Raw genomic sequence first — 24,485 nt, 5'->3', positions numbered from 1 at the left:
ACTTGGCCAACAGACTGAGGCAAAGAGGCAAAGAAGGAAGGCCCATAGCCAGGGAGACAGACCAGGGACAGACTGCACTTGCTCCCGGTGTGGAAGGGATTGTCACTCCCGAATTGGCCTTTTCAGCCACACTAGACGCTGTTCCAGAACCACCTTTCAGAGCGCGATACCAGAGTCTTTCGAGACTGAAGGTTGCCAACAAGATTGGAGTGTCCTACAACTTCAAATTTGGTAATAATGCTCAACCTGAACTCCATTTTTTTTTTACATTTTTGTAAATTAAGTTACCGCACAATCCTAACCAGCTGTCAAGACGGCATAGCGACTGCCGTGCCAGCCTATAAAGCATGTTGTGACAGCCCAGCACTTAGGAGTGCCAGTGCATTCCTGCTGGCTCTGTCTCGCTGGCAATGGAGCATAACCCAACACAGCAGGCAGTTCCAAGATGGAGTCACTTCGGTTCATATGTAACAGGAGGGAGGGGGCACTGGGCAAGGTCTACCTTTCTGCCCCATCTACACCCGTCAGAGCGGCCACTTGTTGCAAAGGGAGGGGGAATCTGCCCTTTGGAATGGCGCCTTTTCTTCCCAATAGCGCAATTGGTTCCTACGTGTGGTATCCAAGAGGTACCTAAGGGACCAACCAGTAGTGTAGCTAGAGGGGGTGCAAAGCGCTAAGGTTTGCGCAGTGCTTCACCACAGCGTGTAACTAGCCCCTTCCCTTAGGGGGAAGGGAGCAAAACCATTTTGCTTTTGCTCTAGCAGCCCGGAACGGTTCCAAAGGAGAGAGAACAGGGCTGTGAGGCGCAGTGCGAAACTTAGTGCTTTGCACCCCCTTTAGCTACACTACCGAGACCAGCCCTGACTGGATTTGCATGCTCGGCTGAAAACCGCCTCACAACTGCCTCCCCAGCAGCAATTGGCTGAGAGTTTTGATAACTCTGCGAGGAGATGGGCTGAAAAGTGGGTCGAGTAAACCGGCCCTCCCTGTGCTCAAGTCAGTGCTTCCTATTTTGCAAGGGCAGAGCTGAGAGTCCCCCGTGTTGGGCCAGAAGGCACAACATGGGGTTCGGGATACGGCGGAGCAGAGCGCCCTCCCACCCCCCGCTCCCTCCACCGCCCCACCCTCCCCCACCCCGGAACACCCCCACCCCAGCAAACCTCTCCGGCACCCAGACCTCTTCCCTCGCTCCAGGTGGCGTGCAGCTGGGTTCGGGCTGGCACTGGGCTCATCGCAAACTGGCGCTGAGCCGGCGACAGAGCTGACCCAGCACTGAGTGTCACAGGCATGCCTTATGGCACATTTGTGGGCACTCAGTGCCGGCGTAGGGCCAGTGCTAGGAGCTTCGGGTTGGGCTCTAAGTCTTTACATGCATTTTTTCTTTGCTTTTTTCTTGGAAGGGCCAAGTCCCATTTGCCCCCCTCTGGGGTAGCCTCCAGTGGTTGGACTCCTGTCGGAACGGAGACATATGTGGTGAAAGGCTACCAATGGAGCCTAATGATTTAATCTGAAGTTTGACAGGGCCTGCTTCGTTTTGCCCTTTTCATGCCACTGGCGAAAGAAGACTCCCACTTCACCTCTTAGGCCTGCTGAGATATTTTCATCCTTTCATGATGATGGCCTTGACTGGGCAGTTGATAGCATGGTCTGTGTTCTCTTTTCCTCATTAAGGAGTAGGGAAATCCTCTATTTATACATGGCAAAGTTCCGATGCAAGGTTATGTCACCTGCATTTCCTACGCTGTAGATCAAGGGTACTGTAGCTATCTTATCTTGCAATTATGTCCTTCCAGCAGGCCTCTTGACTTCCCATGTTAAGAGGGTTGTCTGAAAACCTGTCGACTACCTTTGCCTTTGGTGCATCTGAATCACCATTGACTCCCCAGTTGGTAGGTTTCTCCAAGGTTGATTCCTGCCCTAACTAGAGATGTAACACTGGGGCTCCTTGCACGTAAAGCAGGTTCTCTAAGCTAAGTTCCTACCCCGTGTTGGAGACTGATAGCCCAATCCTATGCATGTCTACTCAGAAGAAAATCCCTTTAGGGCCAATGAGTCTTACTCCCAGGAAAGTGTGGCTAGGATTGGGCTCTGACTTGGGCAAAAACACACAGAGGCTGCAATCCTAACCACACTTTCCTGAGAGTAAGCCCCACTGAACAAAATAGGACTTACTTCTGAGTAGACCTGGTTAGGATTGTGCCCAAACAGTCTACCTACAGGGGTTTGTAGCTTACCATTGGTAGACTTGGAAGGTCTCAGGGCTGAACTTTACCCAGTGTGTAATTAATCTGTGGAACTCCTTGCCACAGGATGAGGTGATGGCATCTGGCCTAGATGCCTTTAAAAGGGTATTGGACAGATTGATGGAGGAAAAGACCATCATAGGCAGGCATTGATGGCCTCATAGACGGGCTAGCCCTTGCCACCAATCTTCTGCTAACAAAGTCCCAGGGCAGGACTGCTCTGTGCCTGCTAAAAGGAACTTGGGTTATTGCCGCATTAAAAATAACAACACCCTTTTGTCATTTGTCCTTCAGCCCAGTGGCAACTGCCAAATAGCAAATATTACAAGCTTTTCTGCATGCCGCAACTTGTTCCTAAGTTTCCAAGCACGTCAGGCCTACCCAGATCTATAGCCAATTCATTTTTCCTTGGGGAATATTGAGTGCATTCTAGGATACCATCCTGGAATTCATTTATAGAGACCACCCTGATGCTGGGTCTGATATGAAAACAACTGTTGCCATGCAGAAATGGAGGAAGCCTGTAGGACAACCGGAGTGTCCTGGCATCACTTTGGTGCGGGTTGCATATGACAACCCCAGGCTTCCCTTAATTTATTTATACTGCCCTTCTGCTTAAGTCACTCCTTTCTTTCCAGGCCAACTGGAAGAGGTGATGTGACATGCTGGCAGTAGTGAGATCTCCCTCCTTGGCAGTTTTCAAGCAGGGGCTGAACTGCCACCTATCAGGGAAGCTGTATCAGATCCCTGCATGATTCAGAGGTTGGACAAGATGACCTCCAAGACTAGATGACCTCCAAGAGACCTTCAAACCCTTGACATGTGATTCTAGGAAAGGAAGGACCCCTTGAAAGGAAGGGAATGTTGCCCTCCACATTAACTTCTCAATCCCTTTTAACCTGAGATCTGGGAGCCCAGCTGATGAGCTGGAGATGTCCCTCCAAAATCTGTCTTGAGAACCTGAGATCTAGCAAGAATTGCCAAATTCGCTATTTGCCAATTAAAATGCCCAGCAATCATTATGACCCCCATACGGCACCCGCAAATAAAGCCGCTTGAGTCACTAGTGTCACAGATCTTTCCATTTACTTGCATTCATGTTGAGGTGCTCATAAAACGGATAGCTTAAAATCGTTTCAGTGACTTGTGGAGGAGGGACCCCCACACTTGCAAGTGATACGGCTGTACTTAACTCATGCTCATGTTTCGAGGCTTTCCACGATCCTTCCAGGGGTTCCTTTATTCATTCTGGGCTGCTGCCAAACACCTGTGCGCTTGCAGAGCGAGGAATAGCCTTGCTGTTTAATTTAGCTTTGCACAAAAAAAAGAGGCTGTTTTAGGCTTGATGTAGGCCTAATCCCAACCCTCTAAAGAGCTTTAAGGCACTCTAGTTTCACCTAATCCCGAAACCTAAACCTGAATCTTTGAAAAACTTCCATGACACCAGAGGACTGGGCAAATAAAGGGCTTCCATGATCGAATTATTAAAAGGATACAGTGTGCCTTGTGGATTTGAGTCCCAAAGCTTTCCCTAAGGAGCTTGTCCTTGTCCACAATAAGAATGTTTGTTTTACAGACAATAGATTCCGCGGAAGGTTTACGAGGCCGTGTCCGATTGCTAGGGAAAAAAAAAACACCTAAAACCAGAACGGAGTGATATCCCTCTGTGAAGGTTAAGCGTGTAAGAAAAATGACTACGGTAGTAACAAGTCTAGACACCGCAAGCTTACCGACCGGAGCGGGTTTCTTATTTTATAGACTGCTCAAATCATCCTCAAGGCATTGCTTGAGCTTTTAAGCCTAATTCTTTTAAGAGCGCTAAACTGTGGGGCTGCGAACAAGCACATAGCGTAAAGCATCCCCCACATGCTTGGATTGCAATCAGGCTAGCAATTAGCTCCATGCGTGTGACTTGCGGGATAACGAATGAAGAACACTTGTAGATGGGCAACTATGTGTTTAAAAAATAAGAATAATAAGAATAAACTACTCTGGAAGTGAAGCTTTTCCAGGAAGGACACTCCCCTGTGTGGTGGGTTTTGGGGGTGATTGGTGCTGTTAGCGAGTGTCCTGGTCTGGCGCTTCAGACAAGCTAGTTTCACGCAGTGCTCCAAACAGAACAGAAGCATCTTCCTAGCTACAAAGCAATGCAGGCTGTGCGCTGGATAAATGCTATTTACATGCACCTCAGTGGTGTTCCTGGGGGTGTTCCTGCCACCACCCCAGCCATGCCACCCCAAATGCCCCCCATGCCCACTGCCACGCCTTCCGGAGGACTTCTGACAGCTGGAGAGTCCACGTACTTTCTTAGGCCTCCAGACGGTTGTGAAAACTTCACTTCTAGTTTCTCAGGGAAAGAGGAAGTGACATTTTCAGGCCCTTAGAAGGCTTTCTGAAGGCTGGAGAGACAACTGAAGTCCTTCCTTGTGGGAACACATTTGAATTCCACAAGAACGCATTACTTGTGCAGTTGCATCTGTTCACCTTTAAGGTGCCACGTACCTCTTTGTTGTTTTTGCAGCCTCAGATGATCATGGCTACCCTGCTCAAATGTGCACAAGCAGGACAAGAAATGTCCTGCACATGAAACATGAAGCGGGACATGAAAGCAGGACAGGAAATGAAATGTACCTTAAAATATCCAAGATATTGACCAAACTAGACATGATTGCTGTACACCTATGTAGAAAGTACCAGTAAGGGGTGCTAAAGTCTTTCTATACCTAGCTATAACCACCCTCTCTTCCATTCAAGGGCACTTCTTGTATCTGAACTCAGCTAAGGGGGAAAGTGTCTGGAGGCACAAGCTGTGAGCAATTACTTAACAAATTGAGAAGGATGTAGCATTCCTCAGCTGAGTGCCCTTTTTGCTGTCCAAACCAGGCCATCTACTCTCTCTTCCTATGAGATGGGGGACTCAGCTTGGCTCTGCTATGCCCCACTGAGGAGCTTGAGAACCTCAAAAACTTCATTGTGCATTACTCCATGTGAAGATAAAGCCTCATTGATAAAACATCATTGATCTTTTCAACGCTGTATCCCAGGGGTGTCAAACAGAAGGCCAGAACAGAACAGAACAGAACAGTACAGACAGAACAGAAGGACCTAATGTGGCTCCTGGAAGCAATTTATCTGCCCCTCCTGTTATAATTTGGCTCTCCCAGTTTGATAATTGGGCTGTCTCATATCTGGAAAATATGGACAAGATTTGCACATTGTCTCTTCCGTCATTGGCAGCTGATGAGTTTCTATGTGAGAACAAAGTGCTTATTTATGGCCATTGTCTCCTGAATAATGTCACTTTCTGCTTAATGATGTCACATCCAGCCCTCAGCAGGTACTGTGAATGCTAACTTCAGTCCTCTGTACAAAACGAGTTTGACACCCCTGTTCATATCCAGAGCACGCTCAAATCTGCATCCCCTGTATTACAAATTTGCAGGTATTGGAGGAGTGAGAATATGGGGTACAATCAAAGGGAGTGAGATTGCCACATTTACAGCACAAGTCTACACGTGCTTAGAAGTAAGCTCCACTAGGGCATACTCTTACTGGACAAGTAAGCTCCAGTAGGGCATACTCCCAGTTGAATGTGCAACCTTACTCTCTACAGTGTTTCTCAAACGGTGGGTTTGAGAAACCCACTAGGTGGGTTGGGAGCCGAATTCAGGTGGGTCCCCAATCATTTCAATGTGTATTTTATTTTTTAATATAGTAGACTTGATGCTACCATGGTATGTGACTACATGTGGGGAAATGTGACAGATTTGTACTTTGAACAGGCTACTGTGTGTATGCTTTTATTTATTTATTTTATTTACTTATTCACATTTTTATACCACCCTTCCTCCAAAGAGCTCAGAGTGGTTTACACAGCTGCTCCTCCCCTCCTTCTTGTCCTCACAACAACCCTGTGAGGTAGGTGAGGCTGAGAGAAAGTGACTGGCCCAAGGTCACCCAGGAAGCTTTGTGGCTGAGGGGAGATTTGAACCTGGATCATCCAGGTCTAAGTCCACCTCCCAAACCACTACACCATAACAGTGAGAGTCAATGGGGCTTCCTCCTGGGTAAGTGTGGGTAGGATTGATGTCTTTGGGATATTTGGGGATTTTTTAAAAAACAGATCAGCAATTGCTTGGGAGGGTTAGGAGGGTTTCTTTAAAATTATACTTATATTACGTATTTAACATAAGTATAATTTTAAAGAAAATTATAGTACTTGTACTTATTTCATTTTTTAAAAAATTCTACTCATTGTCAACTTCTTAACTGTAAACTTATTATGAACTTCTTAATTAATACTGTAAAATTCTTAATTAATTGGTTTGATTTTTGTTATATGGGGCTCGTTAAAAATTTTCCTGCTTGATGATGTCACTTCTAGCCATGACATCACTTCTAGGTCAATGACATCATTTCCAGTGGGTTTCGACAGATGGTCATTCTGAACAGTTGGTCTGGGTGGTAAGAAGTTTGAGAGCTACTGCTCTAGGAAGAGTGCTTAGGATGTCAGCCTTGCAGGCCAATCCTATCCACACTTTCCTGGGAGTAAGCCCCATTGATTCTTATGGGACTTACTTCTGAGCAGACATGCATAGGATTGGGCTGTTAGCCATTGTGCTGCACCGGCACCATTAATTACGAAGAGTTTCAGAAGGGTGTCTGTGTGTACACGTGTTTGTGCATTCCCAAGTGCATGCATTCAACTTTTTGTACACTGACTGCCCTGCAGCTCATGCAACTGAAGGTTGTGCGATAGATTTTCTCAGCCAATACATTTTCTAGGTGCTCCTAAGCCTTGTGCATTGCCAGGCTCTCACGCAACACCTCCCTTCCGCTGCAGTGCACAGCCTCAGCCCAGAAACCCAAGACTGCAACCGCCTCCCACTATGTTCCACTGGAAATGACAGCAGGACAAGCCCGCGCATGCGCAGATCGTCTAAGAGCCGGCTGAGCGCCCTTCTTCCCCACACAGCAGCCGGTCAGACATTTCCTATCGATCGCCGGTCGGTCGATGGATGGATGGATCCCTCGCTCTTCGCTCCTGCTGCTCTCCGGAGTACTCTGGACGGACTGTGCGTGCGTGAAAAGGGGCCGGCTGGACCCGCTGCCGCGCGAGCTTGTGGTTCCTACTGGAAGGACCTCCTGTTTTTCAAGAGTTCCTACTGATTGTGAGTCATTATTATTGGGGATTGCAATGGGGGTGGGTGGGTCTCTGTGCTTCTTCATTTGGTATGGAGGGGTCTGTATCCCCCTAATGAGTCCTTCTTTGGGGTGCTTGCTGCTTTCCTCCCCCTCCCACAAAGTTCCTAGGCTTTTAACAGTGGCAGGCAGGAATCTAACAGGTGTCTCCTCTTGGGGGGTGTTTTTCTGGGGGGGGGGCTCTGTGCTTCATCATTTAGTATGGAGGGGTCTTTATCCTATCTAATGTCCCTCTTTGGGGTGTTTGCTGCTTTCTTCCCCCCTCCCCCAACAGTCCACCAGACTTGGTGGGGTCTCCAAGATCAGTCTCTAGAACAGTGGTTCTCAAACATTTTAGCATTGTGACCCACTTTTCAGAACGACAATCAGTCCAGGACTCGCCAGAAGTGATGTCATTAACCTGGAAGTGATATCATGATTGGAAGTGACATAATCAAGTGGGAAAATTTTTAACACCCCTCCATTCAACAGATCAAATCAATTAAGTAAATTAAAATTTTACAATAAGTATAAGTTTAAAAATTTATTTAAAATAAAGAACCCCCCCCCCTCCTAACCTTCCCGAGCAGTTGCTGATCTGTTAAAAAAAACTCCTCTAACATCCCAAAAGCTGCAGTCCTATCCACATGTGCTCAGGAGTAAACCCCATTGACTATCCGTGTTAAAAGTATACATACAGTAGTCTACAGATCTGTTACATTTCTATAACACCTGTAACATCTTCAAAGTACAGATCTGTAACATTTCTCCAAATGCAGTTGCATGCCATGGGAGCACCAAGTCTAATATATGAAAAATAAAATGCACATTGAAATGAATGGGGACCCACCTGAAATTAGCTTGCGACCCACCTAGTTTGAGAAACAATGCTCTTAGGGGACTCTTGAAAGCAATCTTGGAGATTTTTAACAGGGCTTCCAGGAATTCATTATGTTGAAGGAAAACCAAGCCAAACCAAGCTGTGGGTAACGAGCCCATTTCATATGGGTCCCCATATATTTCAATATTTTGTTTTTAATATATTAGGTGTGATGCTCTCATGGTATGTGACTGCATTTGGGTAAATGCTACAGATCTTTACTTTGAACAGGCTAATACATATATGCTTTTAACAATGAGAGTCAATGGGACTTACACCTGGGTAAGTGTGGGTAGGATTGCAGCCTAGGCTTGCTAAAAATTTTCCTGCTTGATGTCACTTCCGGTCATGACATCACTCTAAAAAATGGGTCCCGGTACTAAAAATTTGAGAACCACTGCTGTAAATAGTTTCAGTAAGAGCAGTGACTGCATTAAGAGCAATTAAAAAGCCACTGAATCTCTCATTCATGCAACATCTCCAAGAGGCTGTTGGCAATAGCTTATTATAGGCACCGGAGCATTGGCAGGAATTAAATTTGGCAATCCTATTAGATGGCACATTTCATTCCTGCCACTCCTGTGCCTGTAATAACCCCTGAATCTCTCTCTCTCTCTCTCTCTCTGTATGGGTGTGCACCACTTAACAATGGGGATATGTTCTCTGATCTCTTTTGTTTTGTGATTAGGTCATTAAGTGAACATTCAGTCCAATCTATTGCTTTTGTTGTGTCAAAAGACACTCCCTGCCGGACACTAGCTGGCTGCACAGGCTACTGTAGACAGATTGCCTCTTCTTTGCATTAAGAGCCTTTCTGTTGTGTAAACAGACACTCGACTGCAGGCTATGGGAGACACGATTGTCTCATTAAGAGCATCTTTATTATGCTTTGACCACTGTCATATATGCGGTTCATCATTAAGCGAATGGTTGTTAAGTGGCACACGCCTATATATATTGTCAATGTCCATGTTAAAAAACAAGTTCCCGTTGAAAAAACATAGTGGCGTCTTGATGATATTAAGCCATCCAGTGCGATATTGACAAAGCTGTGTGGCAGTTGGTGAACCATATTTTGCGAGACATATAGAATGTTATTAAGCCATCTTTTCTTTGTTCTTCCTCTTGGTCTTCCTGTACTTTTAGCATCATATATTTGCTTGACTCGATGAGAGTTGTCCATACACGGTATACAGCAAACCAGCACAACCTAGATTTTAAAATCTGCACCAGAGGAGGTTTCTTATCTGCTTGGGTCCACACATCTTTATTTCTCCATCACTACCACCACCTAACTTTCAAGTAAAATAGATAGTGGGTGACAGAACTGTTTAATTCCCTGAATAACTGAGAAATTCAAGAAGCCAAGCTCTTCTGTCCCTAGTCAGTGGCATAACCTTGGAGAAGGCTATGTATGTTGGATTTCTGCCTGCCTTGTGGCAGTGTAAGGGCAGAGGAGTGCTGCTAAGACAAAGATGGAAACATCAATCAGTTGCTCAGTTACAGCACACCTGCTTTCATGTAGAAGGTCCCAGGTTTACATAAGAACAGCTCCACTGAATCAGGCCATAGTCCCATCTAGTCCGGCTTCCTGTATCTCACAGTGGCCCACCAAATGCCCCAGGGAGCACACAAGACAGCAAGAGACCTGCATCCTGGTGCCCTCCCCTGCATCTGGCATTCTGACATGTTCAGGATGTGCATGTACAACCTCCTGATTTTAGGAATGGGCTATGTCAGAATGCCAGATGCAAGGGGGGGCACCAGAATGAGGTCTCTTGTTATCTGGTGTGCTCCCTGGGGCATTTGGTGGGCCGCTGTGAGATACAGGAAGCTGGACTAGATGGGCCTATGGCCTGATTCAGTGGGGCTGTTCTTATGTTCTTATGTTTATGTTCTTATGACATAGCCCATTTCTAAAATCAGGAGGTTGCATGTACACGTCATGGCGTTTAATCTCTGTCATCCCCAGGTACCTCCAAGAAAGACCCCTTAAAATGTACAAGCTTATTAAAAATTCAAGAGAGAGATGGGAGGATATTTATTTATTTATTTATTACATTTTTATGCCGACCTTCCTCAAAGGAGCTCAGGATGGTGTACATCGTTCCTCCCCTCCTGTTGCCCTCACAGCAAGCCTGTGAGATAGGGGAAGCTGAGAGAGCGAGTGCCTTGCCCAAACTCACCCAGGAGGCTACATGACTGAGCAGGGATTTGAGCCTGGGTCTTCCAGGTCTCAAGTCCAACTCCCAAGCCACTATAGAACAAGCAGGCATAGGAAATGACTTGGCCTTTGACAGTGCCCAGGTGCAGATCTTCCAAAAAAATACCAGCAGGCAAACTTGAAAGCAAACTTCCTCCATCAGTCTGTCCTATCACCTTTTCAAGGCATCTGGGCTGGGCGCCAGCACCACATCCTGCAGCAAGGAGTTCCAGAGATTAATTTCATGCTGGGTAAAGAAATATTTTCTTTGGCTACCTGCTTACTTCTGTGAACAACTTAAATAGCACAGGTAGACTGCCCTGCACATGCCCAATCTCATCTGATCTCGGAAGCTAAGCAGGGTCAGGCCTGGTTAGTACTTGGATGGGAGACCGCCTGGGAATACCGGGTGCTGTAGGCTGATACCATAGTCTTTCCAGACTGAAGGTTGCCAACCAACCATAGGTGTAGGAAGGAAAGTGGAGGAGCATCTTTCCTATTTAACCCCATGCTGAGGCTTTCCTAAGTGGGAGGAAAAAAAAGGCACAAGGGGAGCTCAGTCATCCCAGATGTACATACTGAGTTGAGCGCGGTCCATGAGTTGAGCAGTCCTCTCAGCCTTGATCGGGATGCAGCTGCAGCAGCGCCTCTCTGGGAACATAGATGCTTCTCATTGAGTCTGGATGGATTTCAGCTCCTCTGAGGAGTGCTGACATCTTTCCATTAGCACCTTGACCACTTCACTTCCCAGCACAGCTGGAGGTGGCATACCTGTCGATCCCACACAGTTAACAAGTGGCGGTCTTGACAGTCTGCATGCTCTCGAAAGCTTCTCTAGTGGTTGTGATGGCAATGGTCTTTGAGCATTTTTTTTTTTTTGCCCACCCCCTACTGGACCTCCCAGATCTCTAGCCGTGAAGAAGACGGAAGCAGAGGTCAGGGAGCGAGTGAGCAATCGCTTAATCGGTGAACTGAATGTTTGGAACAGGTGGAGAGAGTAGTACAGCATTTCCTGTTGGAATTTTCAGCAGTGCTTCAGGGAACTACGGTGCTGTTTGAAGATAGGAATCTAAGCAGGGTCCGTTATTGATTGGTTCTCTAGCTCATTATTGTGTGCTGTGACTGAAAGAAGCTTTCTCAGTTTCTACCTGAAGATGCCAGGGGTTGAACCTGGGACCTTGTCCATGCAAAGCAAATGCTCATCCACTGAGCAATTGTTTTGTTGGCATCCTTCAGTCTCGGAAGACTATGGTGTCACGCTCTGAATGGTGGTTCTGGAACAGAGTGTCCTCTCCAGTGCGTGAAGCCTGGGTAAAATAGGTATGGAGGATAGGCTGGGTAAAGTAGTTATGGAGGATAGCCTGGGTAAAGTAGGTATGGAGGATACCCATGCAGCAAATCCCCCCTCTCCACGTCGCTGAAATGGTCCAATGGAAAGGCAGAAGCCAGTACAATTGGTTCCAGCGGCGTCGCAGGAGTTGCCAGAACGTGACTGTGTTCAGCCATGAACTGCCTCAGGGACTCCGGCTCCGGATTTTGCCTCGAGGTTGACTCCTGAAGCCTTTTCCATAACTGGATGTAGCCACATGGCAAGAGGTTTGGGATCAGAGTTTTCCTTCTCTCAGATGAGCTGCCTTCCCAGGCTGACAAGCCCCATCTACCCGGTGGCTGTTCAGTCGCCTCTTACGACAAGTACAGCCAAACTGAGGGCCTATTCTTATCCCCAGCCCCACTGAGCAATGGACCTATGATTTTCAACCTTTTTCATCTCTCGGCACACTGACAAGGTACTAAAATTGTCAAGGCACAGCATCAGTTTTTTGACAACTGACAAGGCACACCATGCTGTTGATGCGGGGCTACATCCCCCAATGGCTCTACGAATAAATGACCCTCCTCCAAACACGCGCGGCACACCTGCAGACCATTCGCGGCACACCAGTGTGCCACGGCACAGTGGTTGAAAATGGCTGACCTATAGGTTGGCTCTTCTTATCTGTAGGTTCAAGTACCGCAGAATTGAGCTTGCATTGGATAGGAGGGCCCATCTGTACCTCACAGATGCGACGGGAAGAGTCTTCCTATCATGTCCAGGAAGGAGGCCTTCTGAGGCCCGGAGAGGCTGTGCTTGGCCTTCCCTTGGCTCAGAGGGAAGACCTCTGAACTTCCAGTTTCAATCTTGCAGTCTCCCCAGGTTTCAGAAGACTCTTTTGGTTGCATCCAAGAGGTACAGGGAAGGCTGACCTGTGAATTCGATTATACACGAATTTCGGTATCTGTGGGGGGTCCAGGAACATATTTTCCATGGATCCTGAGGTCCAACTGTAGCTCTTTTGGATGTGGGCACTGTGACAAGGTAGGCCACAGGAAAGCTGAGCTGCACGTGCGAAATGCAGAAGCCAGGCCAAGTTTCTAAGGCAGTTTAGGAAATTGGTGGCCTCTGTGATGAAGGGGAAAGTTGACCAATGTCAAGGTCAGAGCCCCTGTGTTACACCACAGATCTGCCGGGCATATCCTGAGCCCACCTCACAAATTTTGTGCACTGTTTCTAGAGCTGCAGAGTTCCAAGCCCAGATAGCCAGGTTTGCAGCCATCTTTTGATTTGTTCCTGATAAGAAGATAAGAAGAGCCCTGCTGGATCAGGCCAAAGGCCCATCTAGTCCACCTTCCTGCATCTCACAGTGATCCACCAGATGCCTTAGGGAGCTCACAAGACAACAAGAGACTTCTATCCTGTTGCCACTCCCTTGCATCAGGCCTTCAGAGAGAGCCGAGAACAGCCATTTTCAACCACTGTGCTGTGGCACATTGGTGTGCCACAAGTGGTCCGCAGGTGTGCCTGGGGGAAGGTCATTTATTCGTAGGGCCAAGGGGATGTGAGTCCCCCCACTGGCAGCATGGGGTGCCTTGGCAATGTTCAAAAACCTGATGGTGTGCCTTGACAATTTCAGTGTCTTGTCAGTGTGCCATGTGCTGAAAAAGGTTGAAAATCCCTGGCCTAGAAGGAGGAGGTTGCATGCGCCCTTCATAGCTTGTAACCTGCGATGGACTTTTCCTCCATCAATCTGTCCAATCACTTTTTAAAGGCATCTAGGCCAGACACCATCCCCACATCCTGTGGCAAGGAGTTCCACAGATTAATTACACGCTGGGTAAAGAAATATTTTTCTCTGTTTTAACTTTCCAGACTCAGTTTTGGAGGATGTCTGGTTCGGGTGTTGTACAAGGGGGAAAAAAATCCTATTCTTTCCATCTCATACATAATTTTGTACGTCTCAATCTTGTCGTCCCCCCCCCCAGCCACCTTATTTATTTTTATTTTTATTTCCTAGAGCCCCCAATGCTGTAACCTTTGCTCATAAGGGAGGTGCCCCAGCCCAGTACTGTAATCATTTTGGTAACTCTCTTCTGCACCTTTCCAGGGGGCCTCCCACCCAGGCTGTGACCAGACCTTGGTTCCAGCCAAACAGTTGCATGATCTGCTTTGAGTCCATGCCTCGGGGCTTTTCATGCTTGTCTATGGATGTAGAAACTGAAGTTCTGGTGAATAAGTTCAGTGAGATTCTCAGCCCGGCTGCGTGTCTGTGATTTTCTTCTTTGCTCCCGGCAAGTGGAGCTGTTCAAGCCTGCGAGTGGGGACATGTTAATTGCAACATGACAGGAGCTCAGCTTGTTCCTAGTTCCTCCCAACAATAGGCGTTTTAAAATTGCAAATTGCCCAGGACTCCAAAGCTTTTCTTTCTCCCCCCCCCCTTCTCTTCTTTTAAAGTCAATCAGTTGGTTGAGGTTTTGTCTCATTTGTTCAGGCTTAATATCCTTTGGGGCACATCTCCTTGCCTGACAGGCATGGCTTGCTGCCCAAAAAAAGGGAAGCACTGTGTTCAAATGGTGATTCTCTGCAGAGATGGGCCACCGCTCCCTTGCAAGCAGCAAGGAGGGATTTTCTGAAGGCTGCTTGTGAATGTTCGGAGATGCCAGAGATCATCCCTCTTGCTCTGTCAGGATCCTTTACCGCAGGGCTTCTCAAACTAGGACGTCACAACCCCCTAGCCCGAGGGCCCTGGCTTCTGCCCCCTTAAGGGGCGGGGGCAGGGGGAAGGCAGCGACACGATCCCCAGGATCGCATCATTAAGGGGGCTGCAGGGACTGGCATTTACTTACCAGTCCCTGCAGAGGCGTCTGGGGGCGCGGGGAGCCCTGCGCGAGCCACCAGAAGTGGAGCGCGATCACTGCGCTTTCACTTTCTGGAGGCTGGGGAGCCCTACAGGCTCCCCAGAAGATACCAAAATCATCTTGTTGGCATCCTTCAGTCTTGGAAGACTATGGTGTCACGCTCTGAATGGTGGTTCTGGAACAGTGTCCTCTCCAGTGCGCGAAGCCTGGGTCAAGAAGGTATGGAGGATAGGCTGTTACCCGTGCAGCAAATCCCCCCTCTCCACGTCGCTGAAATGGTCCAATGGAAAGGCAGAGGCCAATACTGTTGGTTCCAGCGGCGTCGCAGGAGTTGCCAGAACGTGACTGTGTTCAGCCATGAACTGCCTCAGGGACTCCGGCTCTGGATTTTGCCTCGAGGTTGACTCCTGAAGCCTTTTCCATAACTGGATGTAGCCACAAGGCAGTGGAGGTTTGGGATCAGAGTTTTCCTTCTCTCAGATGAGCTGCCTTCCCAGGCTGACGAGTCCCATCTACCCGGTGACTGTTTAGTCGCCTCTTACGACAAGTACAGCCAAACTGAGGGCCTATTCTTATCCCCAGCCCCCAGGGGAAATATGTGCAGAGAAATGTTGAGCATCTTGGTTTTGAGAAGCAGTTTGGAGCTGCTTTAGACCTGGAGTCTGAGATTGTGGTTGTCCATTCCAAACAAGCAGTGGCGTAGCTAATGATCTTGTAGCCCGGTGCCTAGTTCAAAATGATGCCCTGGAAGTGACATCACACCCGGGCTTTTAAAAAAAGTGAAAATGGGTAAAATCGGTCTCCTCCCCCTAGCAGCTTGCCGCTCACTTCCTCTGCCGCATCCCCCCAGGCTCCCCCCATATTAACACTTTATTGCTTCCCTGCTGTATCATAATTGGCTAATTGGCTATTGGAACAATCAGTTTCATTGGTCAATTTTTAGTTAAGAAAATCCGGTTTTTGTTACGTAATGCAGTTGCGTTTTTTATTTTCTGGTTATTTGGCTATAACTTTTGAAAGAATAGAGAAGTTTTGATGCGGTTTGTTTCATTGCATTCTGCATTAAATTCTGCATCTAATGGTGTATAACATGATGGTATTATTCAAAACTACCACGGTTTTCACAATTTTGGACTCAATTTTGGCTCACCTCTGCCCCCCTAAAGATTGTCGCCCAGTGCAATTGCTGCCCCTTGCACCCCCTTAGCTAAACCACTGCAAACAAGTTTTGTGTTCAGTTATAATGAACAGGAGGGGACAAACCATTAGAAAATTGGATCCAGCTCCTATTCAGTTGTGTGTGTGTGTGTGTGTGTGTGTGTGTGTGTGTGTTGTTCACTTTTGGGTCCAGCGCTGACTTTTAAAATGTTGATGTTGCCAACTCTCAAAATCTATGGGGCTCGATGGCGTCCTCACTATGCAACTGCAGCACCATTAGGAGAATGGAATGCAGTCCACCTGTTTTATCCATGGGAGATTTGTTCCAGGACCCCTCGCGATTATGCGAATCCGTGGATACGTGGATCCTCGGCCACTTCTGGTTTGACAAGAAAACTGGAAATGGCTTCCCCCCAGTATCCATGGCATCCGTGGTGAGCCAAATCTATGGATGCCAGATCTGTGGATACCAGGGGTTCATTGTAGTGTATACGTAATTACCTTGTTGCTGTTCTTTAACATGACCTGTCTCTGATAAGATAGGCCCTTGGCTCAAACAGTTTGTGATGAAGAGGGGGATCTCCAAAGGTGCAAGATTTCGTAAGATGGCAGTGCCCAAATACAAGAACTGGCACCAGGCATCTTGCTCCATCCTTGAATAATTTCTTGGCTGTATCATTTTTTTCCCATTTTTCTTTCAAACCTTTTATCTGCCCCTCGCGTATCTCTGTGATTCCCAGCCAGCTGACTTTCTGTTCTTCCTGCACAGACCAGGAACTGCAGACTATGTTGTATTGGGTATAGTTATTCTTATGTTTTTTATATACTTTTTTTCCCCCTAGGGGAACAGACTTTTCCATAATCCTATCCATTAAAAAAATAAAAATAAAGATCTGTTCCACTGGCAGCATTAAAAATTATGAACCAGTCCGCTGTAACAAGTTTTTCATCCTCTTTTTCCTTTTCTTTGCAAAAGCCAACTCAATTCTCAGGATCCCCTTTTTTCCAAGATGGATGGATTTTGTCCTCATTACAGAAAACTTAAGTCCTCCGTGCTGAAAAAGTCAACACTTAAACCTTTTCCTCTCTGCTGCCTCTTTGACTTGTTACATCGTCAAGTGGAAATTTGCATAAACCTCGCCACGAACCCAAATTTAATATCGGCGGGTGGGGTCCGAAAGGGTGGAAAACAGACTTTGATCCAGCGAGTCCAGATGGGTGGATTTACAGCTGCTTTTTAATATTAAAAATGTTGATGTGCAAAAATGTGGTTGGCAGCAGGACCGCGAAGGGTTCAGGATTAACACAGGCTCAAAGTCCGTTGTAACTCGTGAGCTATTTCCAAAGGCTGCGGCTCGGTGGAGCAGTTAAAGGGATCTCAACCGCCTCCCCCTGCTGTCCTGTGCAAAAAAAAAGGAGAATACAAAGGAAAAAAATTGTTGTCTGGTTGTTGCTACAGCTGAGACTCAAGGACACACTTTGCTTGTGTGTGCTGCCAGGAAATAAAAGGGGGACTCTGGGGGCTCTTGGTGTGTGCCGAACTGTTACTTTTGGAGACTGTGATCTGGGATTATGCCTTTTGTTGAGGCTTAGTTTGTATTTTTGTGGCTGCTGGGGAGACCTCTGCAGGGACAGGCAGGGGGATGTAGGATAACAGGGCAGTGGTGTAGCTAAGGAGGGTTGGGGGGATACATTACCCTGGATATCATGTTTTGATGGGGTGCTAACCTGTACCCCTGTTGGCAGGTCCTGAGGTGGAACCAGCCCGTCTGCCATGTCTCCCTGTCCGTGATGTGGGAGGCAGTGCAGGAGAACGCACTGTAGCGAGGACATCTCCTTGCTGCTGCAGTACCTTTTCCTCCTCCCCTTGCAGGCACTTGGAGCTGTTGCAAGCTGCTTTGAGCGGCCGACTGCTGTTTTGGTGGAAAAAATGGTCAGGCCCTCCAAGCGGCTTGCAAGCACTCAGAGCACCGTAACCCAGAAGTAATTGGGGGTGATGTCATTACAGTTAGAGGGCAGGGCAGCACATCCCATCAATGAATCTTGGCGCTCGTTGAAGTAGCTCTTCCGTTTGTCCATCCTCAGTCTCCTGCTGGTCAGTTTCCTTCCATGACCCCTGTGCTTCTAATGTTGCAAAATGTCTTGGACCATGATCTCTCCACATCATGCATGCTTTTGCACTCCTCCGGTCATGGCCCCCACCCTCTTTCGTCTACTTCTTTCCTAAACTACAAAGCCCTAAATGCTGTAGGCTTTCCTTGTGAATCGATGATTACCTGTCAAAGAGGGTGTCTCTCATCAACTTCCCGCGATACCAAGTTACATGTCCTTTCATTTTGGTGGCAGAGCTTTTAGTTTCTATGTCAGTGATTTTTCGACATTTTTCGTCTCATGGCACACTGAGAAAGTACAAAAATTGTCAAGGCACACCATCAGTTTTTGGACAATTGACAAGGCACACTATGCTGTTGGTGGGGAGCTCACATCCCCATTGGCCCTATTAACAAATGACCCTCCCCAAACCTCTCGCGGCATTCACGGCACACCAGTGTGCCATGGCACAGTGGTTGAAAATGGCTGCTTTATGTAGTCCTTTTAACGACCCTGCAAGGCAGGTAAGTGGCATTATTCCCATATTGTGAATGGGGAAAACTGAGGGTCGTAGGAGAGTGATATATACATTCCAGTGGGCTTGGTATCCACAGGGGATTGGTTCCAGGACCCCCTACAGATACCAAAATATGGGGATGCTGGAAGGCTACGGCGTTTGGGCCTCTTCAGCCTAGAAAAGAGACGCCTGAGGGGGGACATGATTGAGACATACAAAATTATGCAGAGAATGGACAGAGTGGATAGGGAGATGCTCTTTACACTCTCACATAACACCAGAACCAGGGGACAGCCACTAAAATTGAGCGTTGGGAGAGTTAGAACAGACAAAAGAAAATATTTCTTTACTCGGCGTGTGGTTGGTCTGTGGAACTCCTTGCCACAGGATGTGGTGATGGCGACTGGCGTGGACGCCTTTAAAAGGGGATTTGACAAGTTTCTGGAGGAAAAATCCATTATGGGGTACAAGCCATGATGTGTATGCGCAACCTCCTGATTTTAGAAATGGGCTATGTCAGAAGGCCAGATGCAAGGGAGGGCACCAGAATGAGGTCTCTTGTTATCTGGTGTGCTCCCTGGGGCATTTGGTGGGCCGCTGTGAGATACAGGAAGCTGGACTAGATGGGCCTATGGCCTGATCCAGTGGGGCTGTTCTTATGTTCTTATGTCCCTGATGAAGGTGAGGTAGGGCAGGGTTAAGCACTGCTATGCTTTACTTTGAGGTCACTCTAGGCCCTCCAGTGTGGGCCCAGCGACAGGAAGCAATTTTCGGTTTGCTTCTGGAGACTTTCTGAGGCACGGGGAGGCCAATGGAGTGGGCTGCAGACCTCCCCGAGCCTCAGAAGACCTCCCAGATGTGACCGGAAGTTGCTGATGCAAATCAGACGTTTCTTCTGGTTGTTTCCTGGGAGGCCATCTGTGGTGGCTCCAACCCGCAGAAGATGTGGAGGATCCACTGTAATCTCCACCACTGCCCTGTAAGGTAAATTCAGTACATGTTGCAGCTGAAACTGAGAGGGAGCGCTTGCTAAGGTACGTCTCACAAAGGGGAAGAGAAGTACGATTCAAGCCAGGGAAACGCTGATTCACAGCTCTGTCTCCCAGCTGCTGTGCTACACCAGCTCTTGGACTGTGGCCCTCACCTCCTTTTCTAATTAAAGAGAGGGATGTTTCTCTAAACCTGGGGAGGATTTTCCAAAACATGGACAGCTGGAGCAGTTACCTCCTGTGAAACAGTCTGTTTCAGAGAGTGACCGGAGAATTAAGTGGAAGGCCAAACGATTGGCTCAGTGTTGGTTAGAAATAAAATCCTGGTTGTAAAAATAAATGAGCTTTGTCCACTATTTCCCTCCCCCCCCCTTTTTTTTCTTGTTTCTGCCCAGGAGAAAACAGAACATAACCTGCTAATAAATCTGTTTTATGGCACGCATGAGAAAGGGTGGAGAAAACTCCCTTTATTTAATCTTCCCAGAAATCGAGATGACCTCAGACCGGTGAATCTGGAACGTGCATTCAAGGCAATACACAGCTCAATCATGCTTTCATTATTTTCTTTTAGTCCAGGGGTTTCCAAACCCCTGGCCCGGGGGGGGCCAGATGCGGCCCGCGGAGAGGCTCTATCCGGCCCATGGCCAGCCTCTGATCTCTTGAGAGCCTCTGGCGCAGTTGACCAAACACAACCTTAGTTGTACTTGTGGGATGAGGGAATGGGGATCCATTTAAGTGTGTGCTTTATTTCTTGGGCTGTGTTGGTGCTTGGAGAAATCCTGGGTATTTGAGCCCATTCATTCCCTATCTCTAATGTATTTATTTAGTTTTTTAGCCAGCCCTTGACACTGTGCCACATATTTGATGCAGCCCTTTGGCCGAAAAGTTTAGAGACCCCTGTTTTAGTCCAACAAGATCTTGCATCCCTTAGCCACTGTCCGACGCAGCTTTAGCTTGCTCTATGGCTTTGTATGAACAGAGGAAGTGACAGTATAGGTTGTAGACCTATGTTACAGTGGTTCTCACACATTTAGCACCAGGACCCACATTTTAGAATGGGAATCTGTCAGGACCTGCTGGAAGTAGTGTCATGACCGGAAGTGACATCATCAAGCAGGAAAATTTTTCACGATCCTAGGCTGAAGTCCTACCCACACTTACCCCGCAGCAAGTCCCATTTACTATCATTGTTAAAAGAATATGCGTAGTAGCTTGTTAAAAGTACAGGTCCGTAACACTTCCCAAAATGCAGTAACGTAGTTGTAGCATCAAGTCTAATATATTAAAAAGTGCCCCCCGACACAGTGTCAGAGAGATGAAGTGGCCCTCCTGCCAAAAAGTTTGGACACCCCTGGTATAAGGCATAGAAAGTGGACTGAACAGGGTAGATGATACCAGATGATCTCAGAAGCACCATGATGATTTGCAATCCAAAAATAGCATGTCACTTTCTTAGCTCAGGGTCTGGTTGCTCCTTGTGCATTTCAGCTCCTGTCAATGGGTCACACTTAGTTGACGAGGTTGTGGAATTTCCTATCCTGGAAGTTTCACAAGGAACGGCTGGAAAGGCATCCGTTAGGGATGCCTTAGGTTTCCTGTCTTAGGGCAGGAAGGGAAATGGGACCAGATTTCCTGTGGCTTCTCTCCCCCCCACCCCACACAACTGTATTGCAGAGCATCAAGATGTCTAATTACTCTGTTTTAGCTAAGGTGTTGAAGCCCAAAACAGTCATGATAAAACACTATGGAAATGAGGACTAGGTAATTCTGATGTACTGAACTGTCCACTTCTGGGCCTGTCTGCGCTGAAGTCCCCCTGTATTCAATGGGACTTCTTCCCAGTGAAGTAGGTTTTCAAACAGAGGCTGGATGGCCACTTATCACCAATGGTTTTATAGAGCTGTATGCGCCTGGGAATACTGGGTGCTGTAGGCTTCTACCATAGTCTTTCGAGACTGAAGGTTGCCAACCATCTCCCTATACTGAACACTATCTCCCGATCTTGTCTGATCTCGGAAGCTAAGCAGGGTCAGGCCTGGTTAGTACTTGGATGGGAGACCGCCTGGGAATACCGGGTGCTGTAGGCTTATTCCATAGTCTTTCGAGACTGAAGGTTGCGAACCATGCACTGAGCAGATGACTAGATGACCTCTAAGACATTCCAACTTGAACACTCTGTGATTCTAGGGTTCCAATTTATTCATGCTTATCTGGGAGGAGGCCCATTGATTAATGGGACTTACTTCTGAGTAGACCTGGTTAGGATTGTGCCCTAAGTGTGTACAGTGGGCCTTCCTTATTCACAGGTTCAGCACTCAGGCATTTCACTCAATGTGGGTGCTGAGCCCGCGTCTGGTGGGCCTCAAGGACCCACCTTGATGCAACTGGTGGGCCTCAAGGACCCACCTTGATGCAACTGGTGGGCCTCAAGGACCCACCTTGATGCAACTGAAAGTACCTTCTGTTCACTTCCAAGGCCCCAGGTTCCATTCCTGGCATCTCCGCATAGGGTAGGGAAAGAGCTCCTGGAAAGTTGCCTCTAGTTAGCAGTGGACGAGATGGTGTGTGCTCCTGGGGGAACCAATGGGTAGGGGAATACAGCGTGCCCCCGGTATCTGCTTATCCGGCATCTGGTATCCAACTTGACTTGCCGTGGATGCTGTGGATACTGGGGTTTGCTTGTCAAACTGGAAGTGGCTGGGAGTTTGTGTATCCACTGAGGGTTGGAACGAATCCCCCCCCCCAGATAAAAAGGGCAGTCAAATCACTGAGCCCGCCCCCCCAGTTCTTTCCCACATGTGCCTCTGCAACCATCTTTAACCAGTTTTTCTCTTGCCAGCTCAGAGACCAGAAATAAGCCCAGCAAAGGGGATGGGGAAGTAATGGCAGGAGAGGAGACTTGGTTGGCGGGAGCCCGGGCTGAGCACTCCCCCGCCAATTTCCCCCACAGACGCCCTGCCCTTGGGCCTAGAAACAGGCATTTGCCAAGCGATCTTGTTGTTCCGGCCTAAGATCTTAAGCCAAAAGCTTACTGCCTGCATATTTCTTGAGGCTGTCCTTGTAGACACTTCAAGCGATTGCTTTTTTTATGATTGAAAGGCGTGAGGGAAAGCAATCCAGTCTCAGACTCGGTTTTTCCATTTGTAGCATCGAGCTGGTGTAGAACAAATCCTCTGCATTTTAAGTGCCCTCTGACCAAAGGTCGATGTGGAATGCATTTTCAGAGTCCTTCAGCTCTTCCTTGAAAGATCTGGGGGATTGTAAAAGAAAAATCCAATGACAGTGGAAAATCTAGAATGGAGATTTTTGCAGTATCAGTTTACTTATTACTGGCTTAGATATGTGTTTGAAATCTGAACCCCCCCCCCACCCAGATATGTGTCAGGGTGGGTGCAGGAGGAGGTAATTGGTTTTTTTTAAATTTCAGTAGCGTACAGTTCTGGTCACCGCATCTCAAAAAGGACATAGTGGAAGTGGAAAAGGTGCAGAAGAGAGCGTCCAAAATAACTACTGGACTGGGGCACCTCTGTTGTGAGGAAAGGCAATAGCATTGGGGCACTCTTCAGTCTAGAAAAAAGGTGACTGGGGGGACATAACTGAGACATACAAAATTATTCAGAGCATGGATAGAGTGGATAGGGGGATGTTCTTTCCCTCTCACACAACACCAGAACCAGGGGACAGCTGCCGAAATGGAGTGTCGGAAGAGTTAAAACAGACAAAAGAAAATATTTCTCTGCCCAGCCTGTAATTAATCTGTGGAACTCCTTGCCACAGGATGTGATGACTGAAAAAAGGAAATATTTGTTTACCCAGCATGTAAGTAGCCTGTGAAACTCCTTGCCACAGGATGTAGTGTTGGCATCTGACCTAGATGCCTTGAAAAGGGGTTTGGACACCTTTCCGGAGGAAAAGTCCATCACAGGTTACAAGCCGTGATGGGTTAAAGCAACCTCCTGGTTTTAGAAGTAGGCTGTCTCTGAATGCCAGGTGTTTGGGGGGGGGGGTGGGCAACAGGATGCAGGTCTCTTGCTGTCTTGGGTGCTCCCTGAGGCATCTGGTGGGGCCACTCTGAGATATAGGAAGCTGGACTAGATGGGCCTTTGGCCTGATGTAGCAGGACTCTTCTTATGCTCTTAAGGACAGGCACAGCAGCAGAAGAAGTGGTTGGAGGCACCCCTCTGAAAATCCATCACCTGAGGTGACAATCTCAGTCGGCCTCATGGATGGGCCAGCCCTGACTGGAACCATGACATGTTGCCGATTGCAAAGCCCTCATAAAACTGTTTTGAACTGTGGGGCGTGATACACCACACATGCACAGATTCCAGACCCCATGCTGCAGCACTGTATAACATTAATGCTAGCATAGAAGCCAAAATCAGTCCGCTGTTCTTCTAGTTTCTGCTTAGACAAGAAGTGACTATCGGGGACCTGAAACTTCAGAGGCTTAAATGCATCCTTCTCTTTGCCTTCTCCTCCCCCCTTTGCTTCTTGTACGTGATGCCTGCTTCTCGGTGACGTCTCACCCAGTGTGGGAGGCCAGTGTGTTACTCCCATGATAGACCTCCTCCCATGCAATGAGTGGGGCAACCTCTCTGGTGGTGATGCACCATTACCCCACACCTGCTGGTTTTTTGGCTATAACTTTTGATAGACTAGAGCAGGGGTGCCCAAACCCCGGCCCTGGGGCCACTTGCAGCCCTCAAGGCCTCTCAGTGCGGCCCTCAGGGAGTCCCCAGTCTCCAATGAGCCTCTGGCCCTCCGGAGATTTGTTGGAGCACACACTGGCCCGATGCAACTACTCTCAGCGTGAGGGCGACTGTTTGACCTCTTGTGTGAGCTGTGGGATGAGGGCTCCCTCCACTGCTTGTTGTTTCGCGTCTGTGATGCAGTAGTGGCAGCAAAGGAAAGGCCAGCTTTGCTTTGTGCAAGGCCTTTTATAGGCCTTGAGCTAGTGCAAGACCTTCATTCATTCATATAAGTTCATCTTTAATAGATTAATTTATGTAAACTTATGTAAATTTGCTCAAATTTTAAATGTAAATTA

The 24,485-nt window shown here is 47.7% G+C and overlaps 2 protein-coding genes and 2 pseudogenes across 2 annotated transcripts in view; 3 read left to right on the top strand and 1 right to left on the bottom strand.

The window, feature by feature from the left end:
• The window catches only part of ARVCF (ARVCF delta catenin family member), a 752,684-nt gene that overhangs the window by 551,969 nt on the left and 176,230 nt on the right, over positions 1-24,485 (bottom strand). The gene's annotated exons all lie outside the window — the stretch shown is intronic.
• The window catches only part of LOC136634381 (guanine nucleotide-binding protein subunit beta-like protein 1), an 81,864-nt gene continuing 64,712 nt past the window's right edge, over positions 7,334-24,485 (top strand). Inside the window, exon 1 of the mRNA XM_066609881.1 lies at positions 7,334-7,414. The gene's annotated coding sequence lies outside the window, so the exon portion shown is untranslated. The remainder of the gene's footprint in view (positions 7,415-24,485) is intronic.
• LOC136634834 (5S ribosomal RNA) lies at positions 10,810-10,928 on the top strand (annotated as a pseudogene).
• Positions 21,400-21,522, top strand: LOC136634796 (5S ribosomal RNA; annotated as a pseudogene).

Source organism: Tiliqua scincoides, chromosome 14, assembly GCF_035046505.1.
Source record: "Tiliqua scincoides isolate rTilSci1 chromosome 14, rTilSci1.hap2, whole genome shotgun sequence".
In the NCBI taxonomy this organism is placed as follows: domain Eukaryota; kingdom Metazoa; phylum Chordata; class Lepidosauria; order Squamata; family Scincidae; genus Tiliqua; species Tiliqua scincoides.
This window is presented reverse-complemented; position numbering and strand designations above follow the sequence as displayed.